Source organism: Anolis sagrei, chromosome 8, assembly GCF_037176765.1.
Source record: "Anolis sagrei isolate rAnoSag1 chromosome 8, rAnoSag1.mat, whole genome shotgun sequence".
Taxonomy (NCBI): domain Eukaryota; kingdom Metazoa; phylum Chordata; class Lepidosauria; order Squamata; family Dactyloidae; genus Anolis; species Anolis sagrei.
The window spans coordinates 6,343,742-6,360,341 of NC_090028.1; the positions used below are offsets into that span (position 1 = coordinate 6,343,742).

General features: G+C 41.3%; 1 protein-coding gene across 2 annotated transcripts in view; it reads right to left on the bottom strand.

Annotated features, from left to right (window-relative positions):
* The window catches only part of NUP93 (nucleoporin 93), a 177,105-nt gene that overhangs the window by 75,497 nt on the left and 85,008 nt on the right, over positions 1-16,600 (bottom strand). The gene's annotated exons all lie outside the window — the stretch shown is intronic.

Consider the following 16,600-nt stretch of genomic DNA (forward strand, 5'->3'; position numbering starts at 1 on the left):
GAAGGAGCCTCCACCACTCTCTGGAGCAGAGAGTTCCACTGCTGAACGGCTCTCATAGTCAGGAAGTTCTTCCTTGTGTTCAGATGGAATCTCCTCTCTTGTAGTTTGAAGCTATTGTTCTGCGTCCTAGACTCCAGTCTCTAGTCTCTTCTTCAGGCTAACCATGCCCAGCTCCTTAAGCCGCTCCTCATAGGGCTTGTTCTCCAGACCCTTGATCATTTGAGTCACCCTCCTCTGGACACATTCCAGCTTGTCAATATCTCTCTTGAATTGTGGTGCCCAGAATTGGACACAATATTCCAGGTGTGGTCTAACCAAAACAGAATAGAGGGGTAGCATTACTTCCCTAGATCTAGACACTAGGCTCCTTTTGATGCAGGCCAAAATCCCATTGGCTTTTTTTGCCGCCACATCACGTTGTTGGCTCATGTTTAACTTGTTGTCCACGAGGACTACAAGATTTTTTTCACACGTACTGCTCTCGAGCCAGGCATCCCCCATTCTGTATCTTTGCATTTCGTTTTTCCTGCCAAAGTGGAGTATCTTACATTTGTCATTGTTGAACTTCATTTTGTTAAATTTGGCCCATCATCTCTCTAATCTGTCAAGATCGTTTTGAATCCTGCTCCTGTCCTCTGGACTATTGGCTCTCCCTCCCAATTTGGTGTCGTCTGCAAACTTGATGATCCTGCCTTCTAGCCCTTCGTCTAAGTCATTAATAAAGATCCTGAGCAGGACCGGGCCCAGGACGGAACCCTGCGGCACTCCGCTCGTCACTTCTTTCCAGGATGAAGAGGAAGCATTCGTGAGCACTCTGTGTTCGTCCACTTAACCAATTACAGATCCACCTCACCGTAGTTTTGCCTAGCCCACATTGGACTAGTTTCCTTGCCAGAAGGTCAACGGGGACATTGTCGAAGGCCTTACTGAAATCCAGGTACGCTACATCCACGGCATTCCCCGCATCTACCCAGCTTGTAACTCTATCGAAAAAAGAGATCAGATGAGTCTGGCATGACTTGTTTTTGATAAATCCATGTTGACTATTAGCAATGACCGCATTTGTTTCTAAGTGTTTGCAGACCGCTTCCTTAACTATCTTTTCCAGAATCTTGCCCGATATGGACGTGAGGCTGACCGGACGGTAGTTGTTTGGGTCATCCTTTTTTCCCTTCTTGAAGATTGGGACCACATTGGCCCTCCTCCAATCTGCGGGAACTTCTCCCATTGTCCAAGAACTCTCAAAGATGGTTGCCAATGGTTCCGAAATGACTTCCGCTAGTTCCTTCAATACTCTGGGGTGTAGTTGATCTGGCCCTGAAAGGGGACTTGAACTCATTTAGAGCGGCCAGGTATTCCTGGACGGCTTGTTTCTCAATTTGGGGTTGGATGTCCTCTAATCCCTCACCCACTCTATCTTGCTGAGGTTGAAGATGACCTTCTTTTTGTGAGAAGACCGAGGCAAAGAAGACATTAAATAGTTCTGTTGGTTATTGGGATTCTGTGTGGGAAGTTTGACCCAATTCTATTGTTGGTCAAGTTCAGAATGCTCTTTGATTGTAGGTGAACTATAAATCCCAATAATTACAACTCCCAAATGTCAAGGTCTATGTTCCCCATACTCTACCAGTGTTCACATGTGGGCATATTGAGTATTCGTGTCACGTTTGGTCCAGATCCATCATTACATGAATCCACAGCACTCCTCTGGATATAGGTGAACTACAACTCCCAATCTCAAGGTCGATGCCCACAAAATCCTTCCAGTGTTTTCTAATCGTCATGGTAGTTCTGTGTGCCAAGTTCGGTTTAAATCCATCGCTGGTGGAGTTCAGAATGCTCTTTGATTATAGGTGAACTATAAATCCCAGCAACTACAACTACCAGATTACAAAATCAATCCTCCCCCAACCCACTAGCATTCACATTTGGGCATATGTTCTTTTCTCAGCCATGTTGTTTTAATGCTGTTTACAACTGTTGTTGTTTGTATTTTATTTTTATCTGATGTTTTTAATCAGTTAAACTGTTTTATTTGTGTGTTTTACTTGTAATTTTGGGCTTGTCCCTTGTAAGCCGCCCCGAGTCCCTTAGGGAGATGGTTGGCGGGGTATAAAAATAATATAATAATAATAATAATAATAATAATTGACACAAAAGCACAGTATGTCACAGCAAACGAGATCTATATGCTGGATTTCGTATCACAAAATCACAAGTCGAACACTTCCCAAGCGTCTAGGACTGTGTGATGTATTTTCAAATGATGTGCACAGATCCATTATATTATCATTATCATCATCATCATCATCATCATCATCATCATCATCATCATTATTAGAAACACAAGATGAGTCCACAGCAGACACTCTGCTGGCTGTTGAATTGGATCACACTTCCCAAGTGTCTAGGACTGTGTGATGTGTTTTCAAATGATGTGCACAGATCCATTATTATTATTATCATTATTATTATTGTTATTATTATTATTATTATTATTATTATTATTAGAAACACAACAAGATGAGTCCACAGCAGACACTCTGCTGGTTGTTGTATTGGATCACACGTCGGACACTTCCCAAGTGTCTAGGACTGTGTGATGTATTTTCAAATGATGCGCACAGATCCATTATTATTATTTTCATTATCATTATCATCATCATTATTATTATTAGAAACACAACAAGATGAGGCCACAGCAGACACTCTGCTGGTTGTTGTATTGGATCACACGTCGGACACTTCCCAAGTGTCTAGGACTGTGTGATGTATTTTCAAATGATTCGCACAGATCCATTATTATTATTATTATTATTATTATTACTATTAGTAACACCACAAGATGAGTCCACAGCAGACACTCTGCTGGCTGTTCTATTGGATCACACATTGGACACTTCCCAAGTGTCTAGGACTGTATGATGTATTTTCAAATGATGCGCACAGATCTATTATTATTATTATTATTATTATTATTATTATTATTATTATTATAAACACCACAAGATGAGTCCACAGCAGACACTCTGCTGGCTGTTGTATTGGATCACACGTCGGACACTTCCCATGTGTCTAGGACTGTGTGATGTATCGGTGAATAATGCGTGCAGATCCCAGTAAGGTGGCCTTCTGCAGCTGGCATATGGTAATCTTGTCAGTGCTGATTGTGTTTAAGTGCAGGCCAAGGTCTTTAGGCACTGCACCCAGTGTGCCCATCACCGCTGGGACCACCTTGACTGACTTGTGCCAGAGTCTTTGCAGTTCGATCTTTAAATCCTCATATCGTGTCAGCTTTTCCAGTTGTTTCTCTTCAATCCTGTTGTCACGTGGGATTGCGACACCGACGATCAATACTTTGTTTTTTAACATGATTGTGAGGTCAGGAGTATTGTGCTCCAAAACTCATAAGTCCCAGAGTATCTTGACATGTTCATTCTCTGTAACCTTTTCCAACTTGTGATCCCACCAATTCTTTGTCGCAGGCAGTATCTGTGGCACAAGTTCCAATAAATCATCTGAGCAATGGCGTTGTGCCTCTGCTTGTAGTCTGTCTGCGCAATCTTCTTGCAGCAGCTGAGGATGTGATCTATTGTTTCATCTTGTTTCATATTTATATTATATTATTTATAACAATAATGAAACATATTTCATATTGTATTATTATTATTATTTTTATTATTATGGCACTAGGAAACTAACATCTGGAATGGAAGCTGCTGAGCAAAACTATGGAATGGATTGCACCCAACACAGGCTGCAAAGCCAAAGCATAATGACGTTTGGAAGAAAGGTTATTCCTTAAATAAAAGGTAAAAGTAAAGGTTTCCCCTTGACATTAAGTCTAGTCATGTCCGACTCTAGGGGATGGTGCATCAATAGGAGCATAGTGTCTAGATCTAGGGAAGTCATGCTCCCCATGCTCTATTCCGCTCTGGTTAGACCACACCTGGAATATTGTGTCCAATTCTGGGCACCACAATTCAAGAGAGATATTGAAAAGCTGGAATGTGTCCAGAGGAGGGTGACTCAAATGATCAAGGGTCTGGAGAACAAGCCCTATGAAGAGCGGCTTAAGGAGCTGGGCATGTTTAGCCTGCAGAACATGAGAGGAAGTCCTAGGGAGGAGGGAGCAAGCTTGTTTTCTGCTTCCCTGGAGACTAGGACGCAATGGAACAATGGCTTCAAACTACAAGAGAGGAGATTCCATCTGAACACGAGGAAGAACTTCCTGACTGTGAGAGCCGTTCAGCAGTGGAACTCTCTGCCCTGGAGTGTGGTGGAGGCTCCTTCTTTGGAAGCTTTTAAAGAGGCTGGATGGCCATCTGTCAGGGGTGCTTTGAATGCAATATTCCTGCTTCTTGGCAGGGGGTTGGACTGGATGGCCCATGAAGTCTCTTCCAATTCCATTATTCTATCTGCATTTCTAAACCAAAAAGCCAGCATTGTCCGTAGATGCCTCCAAGGTCATGTGGACAGCATGAATACTGTTACATTCCCACCAGAGCGGTACCTATTGATCTATTCACATTTGCATGTTTTCGAACTGCTAGGCTGGCAAAAGCTGGGGCTAACAGCAGGAACTCATCCTACTCCCTGAATTCGAACCAAATTTTGGCCTGCATAAATAGGAGTCCAGTGCCTAGATCCAGGGAAATCGTGCTCCCTCTCTATTCTGCTTTGGTCAGACCACACCTGGAATCACACTAGGTCCAATTCTGAGCACTGCAAATGAAGGGAGATGTTGACAAGCAGGAAGGTGTCCAGAGGAGGGCGACTAAAGATCAAGCCCTATGAGGAGTGGCTGAAAGAGCTGGGCATGTTTAGCCTGAAGAAGAGAAGGCTGAGAGGAGACATGATGGCCATGTAAAAATATGTGAGGGGAAGTCCTAGGGAGGAGGGAGTAAGCTTCCTTTCTGCTACCCTGGAGACTAGAACGCAATGGAGCAATGTATTGTCGAAGGCTTTCATGGCTGGAATCACTAGGTTCTTGTGGGTTTTCGGGCTATAGAGCCATGTTCTAGAGGCATTGCTCCTGACGTTTCGCCTGCATCTATGGCAAGCATTCTCAGAGACCTCCCAACCTCTGAGGATGCTTGCCATAGATGCAGGCGAAACGTCAGGAGCAATGCCTCTAGAACATGGCTCTATAGCCCGAAAAAACCACAAGAACCTAATGGAGCAATGGCTTCAAACTACAGGAAAGGAGATTCCACCTGAACAAGAGGAAGAACTTCCTGATTGTGAGAGAAAGCAGCTCAGCAGTGGAACTCTCTGCCCCGGAGTGTGGTGGAAGGCTTTGAAACAGAGGTGGGATGGCCATCTGTCTGGGGGGCTTTGAATGTGATTTTCCTACTTCTTCACAGGGGAGTGGACTTTACACATTTTTTAAGGTTCCAAATTATATATTGTATTCATTTTATGTCTAGTTGCTTGGGTATCTTTCCAGAGAGATGAAGCAGGACAGAAATATTAATATTACTACTACTAATAATAATAATAATATTGAGGAGGAGGAGGTTTGAGGATGGGTTGCTCTTAGAATCAGTAAACGTGATAGACAGAAAGATAATTCATGAATTATTGTAGTGATGATTCTCCAATACTTTTGAATGGAAAGAAATGCAAAGGAGGAGGCTGGAGAGAGAGAGATAGGAAGAGTTAGAGAGAAAGAGAGAAAAGAAGAAGAGCAAGCTTGATGCCCATTGCTAGCAGCAGCCATACTGAATAGTGGAACTTTCTCCGATGAGAGGGGGGAACGCCCTAAATCAGGAAAGTTCACTAATTTCCCCTCGTGACGCCATTTTATTGCTTTTTTGCTGCCATTTTAGCACTCATACTCATTAGTTTTTCAAAGCAGAAGCAGAACAAAGAAATGCACCCAAATAATCTAATTTGGTTCTGTTTCCGTTTCAATATCAGGCACGTTTTCCTTCATTCTTGGTCCGAGGTGCAAAAGGCAAAAAGGTACAGGTCTCCTACTCCAAGTACCATGCCTTTGTTCTTTTTGGGTGAAGGATTTGTGAAAAAGTCCCTGAAAATGCATAGAGAGAGATTGTGGCTTCGTTCTCCAGTCCTAAAGCATCTGAGAAGGGATTATTAAAATACTGTAAACAGGGTATGAACTACAAACAATTCAGCATATTGGGTTGTTGTAGGTTTTTTCGGGCTATATGGCCATGTTCTAGAGGCATTCTCTCCTGACATTTCGCCTGCATCTATGGCAAGCATCCTCAGAGGTTGTGAGGTCTGTTGTCGAAGGCTTTCATGGTCGGAATCACTGGGTTGTTGTAGGTTTTTCGGGCTATATGGCCATGTTCTAGAGGCATTCCCTCCTGACATTTCGCCTGCATCTATGGCAAACATCTTCAGAGGTTGTGAGGTCTGTTGTCGAAGGCTTTCATGGCTGGAATCACTGGGTTGTTGTAGGTTTTTTGGGCTATATGGCCATGTTCTAGAGACATTCTCTCCTGACATTTCGCCTGCATCTATGGCAAGCATCCGCAGAGGTAGTGAGGTCCTTTGTCGAAGGCTTTCATGGCTGGAATCACTGGGTTGTTGTAGGTTTTTCAGGCTATATGGCCATGTTCTAGAGGCATTCTCTCCTGACATTTCGCCTGCATCTATGGCAAGCATCCTCAGAGGTTGTGAGGTCTGTTGTCGAAGGCTTTCATGGCTGGAATCACTGGGTTGTTGTAGGTTTTCCGGGCTATATGGCCATGTTCTAGAGGCATTCTCTCCTGACATTTCGCCTGCATCTATGGCAAGCATCCTCAGAGGTTGTGAGGTCTGTTGTCGAAGGCTTTCATGGCTGGAATCACTGGGTTGTTGTAGGTTCTTTGGGCTATATGGCCATGTTCTAGAGGCATTCTCTCCTGACATTTCGCCTGCATCTATGGCAAGCATCCTCAGAGGTTGTGAGGTCTGTTGTCGAAGGCTTTCATGGCTGCAATCACTGGGTTGTTGTAGGTTTTTCGGGCTATATGGCCATGTTCTAGAGGCATTCTCTCCTGACATTTCGCCTGCATCTAAGGCAAGCATCCTCAGAGGTTGTGAGGTCTGTTGTCGAAGGCTTTCATGGCTGGATTCACTGGGTTGTTGTAGGTTTTTTGGGCTATATGGCCATGTTCTAGAGGCATTCTCTCCTGACATTTCGTCTGCATCTATGGCAAGCATCCTCAGAGGTTGTAAGGTCTGTTGCCGAAAGCTTTCATGGCTGGAATCACTGGATTGTTGTAGGTTTTTCGGACTATATGGCCATGGTCTAGAGGCATTCTTTCCTGATGTTTCGCCTGCATCTATGGCAAGCATCCTCAGAGGTTGTAAGGTCTGTTGCCGAAAGCTTTCATGGCTGGAATCACTGGATTGTTGTAGGTTTTTCGGACTATATGGCCATGGTCTAGAGGCATTCTTTCCTGATGTTTCGCCTGCATCTATGGCAAGCATCCTCAGAGGTTGTGAGGTCTGTTGCCGAAAGCTTTCATGGCTGGAATCACTGGATTGTTGTAGGTTTTTCGGACTATATGGCCATGGTCTAGAGGCATTCTTTCCTGATGTTTCGCCTGCATCTATGGCAAGCATCCTCAGAGGTTGTGAGGTCTGTTGTCGAAAGCTTTCATGGCTGGAATCACTGGATTGTTGTAGGTTTTTCGGACTATATGGCCATGGTCTAGAGGCATTCTTTCCTGATGTTTCGCCTGCATCTATGGCAAGCATCCTCAGATGTTGTGAGGTCTGTTGTCGAAGGCTTTCATGGCTGGAATCACTGGGTTGTTGTAGGTTTTTCGGGCTATATGGCCATGTTCTAGAGGCATTCTCTCCTGACGTTTCGCCTGCATCTATAGCAAGCATCCTCAGAGGTAGTGAGGTCTGTTGGAACTAGGAAATTTGGGTTTATATATCCAACAGACCTCACAACCTCTGAAGATGCTCGCCATAGATGCAGGTGAAACGTCAGGAGAGAATTCCTCTAGAACATGGCCGTATAGCCCGGAGAAACCCCAATTGCGTGGTGAAAAGGATTTTATTTATTTACGACATTTATATGCCGCCCTTCTTACCCCGAAGGGGACTCAGAGCGGCTTACAAGATATATATACATACAATATATTATATTATTAGCATAGTACAATATTAGTTTTAAATATTGCTATATTGTACTATACCATTATATTGTAATATTATTAGTAATATTACATGTAATATAAATATATAATTAGAATATCATATTATTATTATTATTGTATTGCATTACATTAAAATATTATAAATATTATATGTATATACAATATATTATATACTAGCTGCCCCTGCCACACGTTGCTGTGGCCCAGTCTGGTGATCTGGAAAATAAAGTAATGAGAAAGTGATGGTTTCTAATATATGTAATGTCTTTATGCTTGTGGGTAAACAGTATTTCTTGCTGTTTCTTTGTCAGTGTTGATGTAGAGATTGTCTGGTTTGCCTGCTCTGGATCATGGAACATATTATTGTCCTTCTTTAGGGGTCCCTTTCAATTATTATATCTGTGTGTGTGAATCATATATATCTATCTATAGCTATGGCTGGATGGCTCTTTGTCAGGAGGGCTCTGATTACATTTTCTGCCCTGTGAAGGGAGTTGGGCTGGATGGCCTTAAGTATTTTCTGTTGGTCAAGGGGGTTCTGTGTGGAAGGTTTGCCCCAATTCTGTCATTGGTGGAGTTCAGAACGCACTTTGATTGTAGGTGAACTATAAATCCCAGTAACTACAACTCTCAAATGTCAAGGTCTATTTCTCCCAAACTCCACCTATGTTCATATTTGGGCATATGGAATATTCGTGCCAAGTTTGGTCCAGATCCATCATTGAGTCCATGGTAGTCTCTGGATGTAGGTGAACTACAACTCCCAAACTCAAGGTCAATGCTCACCAAACCCTTCTAGTGTTTTCTGTTGGTTATGGGAGTTAAGTGTGCCAAGTTTGGTCCAATTCCATTGTTGGTGGAGTTCAGAATGCTCTTTGATTGTAGGTGAACTATAAATCCCAGCAACCACAACTCCCAAATGACAAAAATCGTAATTTTTTGAGTGATTGTCACTCCTTGTGTTGTGAGACGTTTTGTTGCCAAATTTGGTGTGATTTCGTTCATTGGTTCTTTTGTTTTTAAGGTACTCATTATGCACAGAGCATTTTTTTATATATAGGTAAAGGTAGTCCCCTGACATTAAGTCCAGTCATGTCTGACTCTGGGGTGTGGTGTCATCTCCATTTCTAAGCCGAAGAGGCAGCGTTGTCCGTAGACACCTCCAAGGTCATATGGCTGGCATGACTGCATGGAGCGCCGTTACCTTCCCGCCGGAGCAGTACCTATTGATCTACTCACATTTGCATGTTTTCGAACTGCTAGGTTGGCAGAAGCTGGGGCTTACAGCGGAAGCTCACGCCGCTCCCTGGAATCGAACCTGCGACCTTTTGATCAACAAGCTCAGCAGCTCAGTGCTTTAACCCACTGCGCCACCGTAATATAATTATAATATATTATTATTGTATTGCATTACATTATAATATTATATTATAGTATTGTATTACATTACATTAAAATTATAATATATTATTATTATTGTATTGCATTACATTATAATATAATATTATAGTATTGTATTACACTACATTAAAATATTATAAATATTATATGTATGTACAATATATATTATATTATATTATATTACATTACATTACATTATATTTAATATATTATATTACTAGCTGTACCCGCCATGCGTTGCTGTGGCCAACCTTCCCTCTTTCTCTCCTTCTTTCACTCCTTCCTTCACTCGCTCTTTCATTCCTTCCTTCCCATCTTTCCTTCTCTTCTTCCTTCCTTCTCTATCTCCTTCCTTCCCTCCCTCTATCTCTACATCTTCCCCCCTTCCTTCGCTCCCTCTTTCCTTCCTTCTTACCCTTTTTTCTTTCCTCCTCTCCTTCCTTCCCCTTTTTTCTTTTCCTCCCACTTTCTCTCCTTTCTTCCTTCTCTACCTTTCCTTCCTTCTCTCTTTGCTTCCATGCTTCCTTCTTTCTTTCCCTCCCTCCCTCCCTCTTTCTTTTCTTTTCTTTCTTTCTTTCTTTCTTTCTTTCTTTCTTTCTTTCTTTCCTCCCCTTTCCTCCCTCTTTCTTCCTTTTTTTCTGTATTGTCATTTAGCTTTTTGGGGCTTTTAAAGTCCGTTCTGCTGTGTTTTTCGGTGTTTTTAGGAGTGAAAGACATACATTGGGTTGTTAGTTGTCTTGTGTCCAAATTTGGTGTCAATTCCCCCAGTGGTTTTTCAGTTCTGTTAATCCCACAAACGAACATTACATTTTTATTTATATAGATATTAGAATACCACATATTGGTTTCTCCAATATGCACATTTCACACTCTCTGGGTTCAGAGTGACTCTTAAAACCAACCTCAAACCTATAATGCTAGATTTCCTCCTGTGCTTGTAGCCCTAGAGATTGTGCAGTTTTGGGAATCACAAAAAATGGAAGAGTTGTGAGCATCCCTACATTTCAAATGCTCAGCATCTGCGCACAGCAACGCCCACAAACCGGGCAACGCCTTGCTTCATAAAGCCGATTCAATACATTTTATATATGTGTGCATGTATGCATATATATATGTGTGTGTGTGTGCCTTCAAGTCGCCTGCTGGCTTATGCATTGCAATATAATAAAATTAAACTAAGAGGCAAAATGCCCAACTAGGATACTGCGGTTCTTTTGACAATGTCATTTCCTCAGCCTTTCTTTGAAATGATAACATCTGAAGGCTTGGGCGGCATATGCTAAAAGCACCTTTTCAAAGCTAAAATCTATATTACGAGGCTCGTATGGATCGGTTGAAAAAGGACATAAGGAGGAAACAAAGAGGAAGCAAAAAATGCCACATTTAAGATGCTAAAAAGGTGGAAGGTGCCTTGAATCAACAGATCCAAGGCTAGAGGAGTCTCCGAAATAGTTTTCCTACCCATCACAAAAATTACACTTGAATATATTATATTAAATTTATTTAATATATATTAAATTGGCATTGCTAGAAAATCAATGATTAGTTTGTTGAACAAAGGTGGGAAATGTGTAGAATAGATACGACTGCCATTTTGAGGAGGAGGGAAACCAATCTTCAAAGCAAAAAAGTTATTTATTTTATTTATTTTTCTGGTTATTTAATATTTAATGTGTATTTTACTTAAGTGATATTTGTCTTTACTGTTCTAATGTAGAACAAATCCTATGTAAAATCATACTATGTATTTCTGCCATTAATATTGAAATCTGAAATATATACAGAAAGTCTAGTAAAGCATTCGGTGGGGATGATGAGGCTGGATTTCCTTTATTAAAGGACACCAGAACTGAAGAAAATAGGGCATGCTCCTATTAATACGATATGGAAATTCTTCCACAGCTCCAAGTGCACAGACACGGAGTTCGATTGCAAACAGTTAGCAACGATTATTTGACATTAACCAGATATTTTTACCAATTCCTGCTATTAAAAAGTAAGATATGCTCGGCAAGCATGGCAGGCTGCCATTTCTAGAACGAAATCTCAGGTTTAAACTTTCTGCAAGTGAAGATGGAGAGGCTGGTGTGATGAAGACACATGGAAGACAAAAGGTGTCCATTTTTTCTCTCCCTTCCACTCTATGCAGACCCGCACCCTCTATATACCCTATATATATATAGATATGAGGAAAAGACATGCAAACTTATATTGCTTATATTGATACTTTAAAGAGATATATTTATTTTATTTATTTATTTGCGACACATACATACACATATATATACACACACACACACAATGCTAATAATATAATATATTGTATGTATGTGTGTGTGCATATATATATATATGCACACACACATACATACAATATATTATATTATTAGCATAGTACAGTATCAGTATTATATATTACTATATATCCATCTAAAGTATGTGATACTTTAAAGAGATATATTTATTTTATTTATGTATTTGTGACTTTTGTATGCCACCCTTCCCACCCCAAAGGGATCTCAGAGCAGCTTACTATACACACACACACATACACACACACACAGACACACACATACATATACATATATATACAAACACAAACTATACCAATAATATAATATTTTGTATGTAGACACACTATGCTAATAATATAATATATTGTATGTATGTGTGTGTGCATATATCTTACAACATATATATATATATACACACACACACATACATATATATACAAACACACACTATACTAATAATATAATATATTGTATGCATGTGTGTGCACGTATGTATATATATATATATATATATATATATATATGCACACACACACATTATGCTAATAATATAATATATTGTATGTATGTGTGTGTGCATATATCTTACAACATATATATATACACACACACACACACACACACACACATACATATATATACAAACACACACTATACTAATAATATAATATATTGTATGCATATGTGTGCACCATATATATATATATATGCACACACACACACACTATGCTATGTATGTGTGTGTGTGCATATATCTTACAACATATACATATATATATATACACACAAACACACATACATATATATACAAACACACACTATACTAATAATATAATATATTGTATGCATATGTGTGCACCATATATATATATATATGCACACACACACACTATGCTATGTATGTGTGTGTGTGCATATATCTTACAACATATACATATACATATATATGTACACACAAACACACATACATATATATACAAACACACACTATACTAATAATATAATATATGGTATGCATATGTGTGCACGCATATATATATATATGCACACACACACACACTATGCTATGTATGTGTGTGTGTGCATATATCTTACAACATATATATATATATACACACACACATACATATATATACTAATAATATATTGTATGTATGTGTGTGCATATATTTATTTATTTATTTATTTATTTATTTACTTTGCTTATATACCGCTGTATCTCAAGCCCGAAGGCGACTCACAGCGGTTCACAAACAGTAAAAACAGTAGAAACAGCAGTGGTTCCATACAACATATAACAATTGACTTAACACATTATCCATAAATTACCAATAAGCAATTACAATGCACAATTATTACAAAAAACAACCGTACCCAATCTTCTCATCATCCAAGCGTAGTCCAGGTTCGTCGTCCATTGTTCCATTCCTATGTTCCATTACCAGATTGCACTAAATTACTCAAACGCCTGCACAAACATCCAGGTCTTCACCTTTTTGCGGAATACCATTAGAGATGGTGCCAGTCTAATGTCCGCAGGAAGGGCGTTCCACAGCCGAGGAGCCACCACCGAGAAGGCCCTATCTCTCGTCCCCGCCAGCCGAGCTTGAGAAGCAGGCGGGATCGAGAGCAGGGTCTCCCCGGAAGATCTCAAAGTCCTGGTGGGTTCATAGGCAGAGATGCAGTCAGATAGGTAGCTTGGGCCGGAACCGTTTAGGGCTTTAAAGGCCAACGCCAGCACTTTGAATTCAGCCCGGTAGCAGATCGGTAGCCAGTGGAGTTGGCGCAACAGGGGGGTTGTATGCTCCCTGCGCTCCGCTCCTGTTAAAATCATGGCTGCCGAGCGTTGGACTAGTTGGAGCTTCCGAGCTGTCTTCAAAGGCAACCCCACGTAGAGAGCGTTGCAGTAGTCTAAACGGGATGTAACCAGAGCGTGGACTACCGTGGCCAAGTCAGACTTCCCAAGGTACGGGCGCAGCTGGCGCACAAGCTTTAGCTGTGCAAATGCTCCCCTGGTCACCGCCGAAACCTGGGGTTCCAGGCTCAGCGATGAGTCCAGGGTCACACCCAAGCTGCGAACCTGCGTCTTCAGGGGGAGTGCGGCCCCATCCAACACAGGCTGTAACCCTATGCCCTGTTCGGCCTTGCGACTGACCAGGAGTACCTCTGTCTTGTCTGGATTCAATTTCAATTTGTTCGCCCTCATCCAGACCGTCACAGCGGCCAAGCACCGGTTCAGGACCTGGACAGCCTCCTTAGTAGCAGGTGGGAAGGAGTGACAGAGTTGGACATCATCCGCGTACAGATGACACCGTACCCCGAAACTCACACACACACACTATGCTAATAATATAATATATTGTATGTATGTGTGTGTGCATATATCTTACAACATATATATATACACACACACACATACATATATATATACAAACATACACTATACTAATAATATAATATATTGTATGCATGTGTGTGTGCATATATATATATACACACACACACACTATGCTAATATAATATATTGTTTGTATGTGTGTGCACGTATATATATATATGCACACACATACATACAATATATTATATTATTAGCATAGTACAATATCAGTATTATATATTACTATATATCCCTCTTAACTGCTTGAACAGAGAGACAAAGAAAGAGAAAGAGACACGAAGAAAGAGAGCTCCAAATTCAAGATAATCAGAGTATAGTTTTCAAAAAGGGAGAACCACTCCTTTAGAAATAAGGTTTGGGGTCCTTCTTTCCCCACAAAAGGCATTTGCAGAGCTCCCCTCCTCTTTAGACAAAGGAAAATTAGCAAAGGGGGAAAAGAAAGGAGGAACTGCAAGAATGACTGACCATCAGAGAGAGTGGCAATGGGTCCTCCTTCCATTTTGGGGGTGCACATTGCCTTCTCTCTCCTATCCACGGTTCATCGGTAACCCCCAAACTGTTTCTAAGTCATGCTCAGTCACCTGTTTGTCGCATTTATTTCAGAACAAGGAAAATGGGATAGGTTTGCATCTTGCAGGAGTCAAAGGATGCAACGGCCATTCCCAAGTGCCTCGACCAGGAGGACGGGATCAAATGGGAACATGCCCCTTCAGCCGGTTTCCTCAATCAAAGAGAATACAGAAAATTGCAGACGTTCGCAAGCTCCAAGTGGCAGGAACACCCACATACATCACTGTATTCCAAAGCACTTCTAATGTGCCGAGCATGAGTATTGAAACATGCCCTATATCTAGCAAGACAAAGCATGACTAACACTCCGCTTTATGAGAAAAGGAGACCGCATTTATTTCTGAAGCGAAGAAACAGTTCACAGGGAAGAACCATTAAATTCTCTTCCCAATAGTCCATTAAAAGGAAGGCACCAAATTCCAGAACAGTGTTATTGAAAATATAATGCAAACTTATTGAAGAACACATTGATTTGCTCCATAATTTGCTTCGAGGAGATCTGCCTTTGACAGCCTTCCCAGCCCAAAAAGGGGAAATCTAACAATACTGGGAAATATAGAATTTCTATTTACATTAAGTACCAACAAGAACAGTCGTAAGTTTTTTTGGGCTACATGGTCATTTTCTAGAGGCATTCTCTCCTGACGTTTTGCCTCCATCTATGGCAAGCATCCTCGGAGGTTGTGAGGTCTGCTGGATATATAAACCCAATTTTCCTAGTTCCAACAGACCTCACAACCTCCGAGGATGCTTGCCATAGATGCAGGCAAAATGTCAGGAGAGAATGCCTTTAGAACATAGCCATATAGCCCGAAAAAACCTACAACAACCTAGTGATTCCGACCATGAAAGCCTTCGACAATAGACCTCACAACCTCTGAGGATGCTTGCCATCGATGCAGGCGAAACATCAGGAGAGAACGCCTCTAGAGCATGGCTATATAGCCCCCAAAAAACCTACAACAACCTGGTGATTCCAGCAATGAAAGCCTTCAACAAAAGACCTCACAACCTCTGAGGATGCTTGCCATAGATGCAGGCAAAACATCAGGAGAGAATGCCTCTAGAACATAGCCATACAGCCCGAAAAAACCTGCAACAACCCGGTGATTCCGGCCATGAAAGCCTTCGACAACATGAAAGCCTCACAACCTCTGAGGATGCTTGCCATAGATGCAGGCAAAATGTCAGGAGAGAATGCCTCTAGAGCATAGCCATATAGCCCGAAAAAACCTACAACAACCTGGTCATTCCAGCCATGAAAGCCTTCAACAACAGACCTCACAACCTCTGAGGATGCTTGCCATAGATGCAGGCAAAACGTCAGGAGAGAATGCCTCTAGAACACGGCCATATAGCCCGAAAAAACCTACAACAACCCGGTGATTCCAGCCATGAAAGCCTTCGACAACAGACCTCACAACCTCTGAGGAGGCTTGCCATAGATGCAGGCAAAACATCAGGAGAGAATGTCTCTAGAACATGGCCATATAACCCGAAAAAACCTACAACAACCCAATGATTCTGGCAATGAAAGCCTTCGACAATACATATCCATCTATCCATCCATCTATCCGTTCATCTTTCCATCCATCTATCTACCCATCCTTCCTTCTATCTATCTATCTATCTATCTATCTATCATCTATCTATCTATCTATCTTTCTATCTATCTATGAAAGTCTTCAACAATACATATCCATCTATCCATTCATCTTTCCATCCATGTATCTACCCATCCTTCTATCTATCTATCTATCTATCTATCTATGTATCTATGAAAGCCTTCGACAATACATATCCATCTATCC